At 47.6% G+C, this 2,500-nt stretch overlaps 1 protein-coding gene across 1 annotated transcript in view; it reads left to right on the forward strand.

Annotated features, from left to right (window-relative positions):
• Gmppb (GDP-mannose pyrophosphorylase B) overlaps positions 1 to 2,500 on the forward strand; it is a 22,923-nt gene that overhangs the window by 4,340 nt on the left and 16,083 nt on the right. The gene's annotated exons all lie outside the window — the stretch shown is intronic.

Below are 2,500 nucleotides of genomic sequence, written 5' to 3' on the forward strand. Positions count from 1 at the left end.
ACCTCCGCCAGCAGGACGAGGAGTCGCTGGGTAGAAGGACGTCTCGTCAGGCAGAGGGGGAGGGAGCACCAGAGGCCGACAGAAGAAGCAGTCGCAGGACAGGAGGTCACACTCTCCGCCCTCGGCACTCGGGGCGCGGGGTCACTCTCAGGGGTCACTCTCAGGGGTCACACCTTTACCTTACCAATAAACCCCTCAAGCAGGACCCCTTTCATTCGCCACCAATCTCTACGCTCGCCCACCTCTTTACGTTGACCGTGTTCATATCCCAGTGTGTGTGTGTGTGTGTGTGTGTGTGTGTGTGTGTGTGTGTGTGTGTGTGTGTGTGTGTGTGTGTGTGTGTGTGTGTGTGTGTGTGTGTGTGTGTGTGTGTGTGTGTGTGTGTGTGTCTAAGGTGTGTGTGTGTGTGTGTGTGTGTGTGTGTGTCTAAGGTGTGTGTGTGTGTGTGTGTGTGTGTGTGTGTGTGTGTGTGTGTGTGTGTGTGTGTGTGTGTGTGTGTGTGTGTGTGTGTGTGTGTGTGTCTAAGGTGTGTGTGTGTGTGTCTAAGGTGTGTGTGTGTGTGTGTGTCTAAGGTGTGTGTGTGTGTGTGTGTCTAAGGTGTGTGTGTGTCTGTCTAAGGTGTGTGTGTGTCTGTCTAAGGTGTGTATGTGTGTCTAAGGTGTGTGTTTGGGGGGGAGTGGGGCTGTGTCGTCTTCTTTTCCTCTCTTTCTCCTCCCATTTTCTAATCTATCATCAGTATCTCTATTCCTCTTCATCTCTAGTTTTATCTGGTTCTTCCTCTTACTCTTTTAAATTCTTGTCTTGTGGCTTTAACTGCCTATGTTCCTGCTATTGTCTTTCGTCTTCCACCCCCCCTCCTCCTCCTCATTCTTACCCCTCGTGTTCTTTAACCATCGTATTACTTTTTGTTCTCCTCTTCTTCTTTTTCTTTTCCTTTTTCTTCTCCTTGGTTTTCTTTTTTCTCCTCCTCCTCCTCCTTCTCTTCCTTCTCTTCCTTTTGCCCCTCTCCTCCTCCTCCATCAGCATACGTTACTCCAGTCACGTAGGAATCATATTCTTCCAGCGACGACCGTTTGTCTCTCTCTCTCTCTCTCTCTCTCTTTACTACTGCTCTTCTCATTTGTCATTCTTCATCTTTCGTGTTTGTCTTGTTTTCTTCCATCTGCTTCGCTTTCTCTTCCCTCTCCCCTATTCCCTTTCCCGCTCTTCCTCTTTCCCTTTCCTTCCCTCTCTTCCTCCCTCCTTCCCTCTCCCTCTCTTGCTCCCTCCTTCCCTCTCCCTCTCATCCTCCCTCCTTCCCTCTCCCTCTCTTCCTCCCTCCTTCCCTCTCCCTCTCTTCCTCCCTCCCTCCCTCTCCCCCCCTCTACCTTCCTCCCTCCTTCCCTCTCCTCCCTCTCCTCCCTCTCCTCCCACTCCCCCTCTCCTCCCCCACCCCCCTCTCCATCTCCCCTGGGCAACAGGTGATCGCACTTGCCCGAAAACGTGGCTAGATCGGTAATAGTTATATATAGCGACAAAAAGTTTGAAAATGGTGTATGACAATTGCATTTTAGGGAGATAACGGCGGGGTAAGGATGTGTTCGTATGGTTGAGATGGGTGATTGGCGGTAATGAGGATGGCAGGGCGTAATGAGGGCGGTGATACGGTCATGATGATAAAAGATACGTAAGGACGATGATGTAATCATAATGTTTATAATGATGATGACGATGATAATGGTAGCGTCGGCAGTTAGTGGTGCGTGTGTTTTTTTTTCGTCTGTCATATTTTTTTCGTTTGGTGTTTTTTATATATATATATATATTTTGTACTGAGGAGATCCACGGATTCGTAGACGTGGCATGAGCTTGGGGTTAGGGTGGGATGGGATGTCGGGGGAGGGGGGATCGGGTGGTAGGAGGGGGAGGCAGGTGGATGAGGGGTAACCGAATTGGAATATTTTAGTAACTTTTATTTGATTTGATATTATTTTTTTTTTCTTTGTCTTCTTTATTTACTTTTTGTGCGTTTTTATTTTTGTAGTGTTTTATTATTATATTTATACACACATATATATTTTATTTTTATTATTTTTTTGCATGCCCGTTGGTATTATATACATATATTTTTATATTTCTCCGTTTTCTATGCGTTTGTTTATTGTGCGGGAAGATCTCGGTACGAAGAAATATAGTAAATCTCGATAAATATTGAAAAAAATCGTGATTTGAAAGGAGGAAAAAATACATAGGTAGAGAGAAGTGGGGGGGGGGGGGAGGCGGGGATGGAGAGACAAGGTGAGAGCAAGAGTCTTTAAAATGAAGAGACCCGGAGATGGCAATACTGCCTCAGTGTACACGTAGTAACCTCCCCTCCCTATTATCCCCCTTCTCCTCCTCCTCCTCCTCCTCTTCTTCTCCACCCTCTGGATTCTCCCTCCTCCCTGCCTCCCTTATCTCTCCACCACCCTCCCTCCCTCTCCATCTCTCTGCCTCTTCCTCCTCCCTCCCTCCCTCCTTC

This window comes from Penaeus vannamei, chromosome 11 (assembly GCF_042767895.1).
Source record: "Penaeus vannamei isolate JL-2024 chromosome 11, ASM4276789v1, whole genome shotgun sequence".
NCBI classification, from domain to species: Eukaryota; Metazoa; Arthropoda; class Malacostraca; order Decapoda; family Penaeidae; genus Penaeus; species Penaeus vannamei.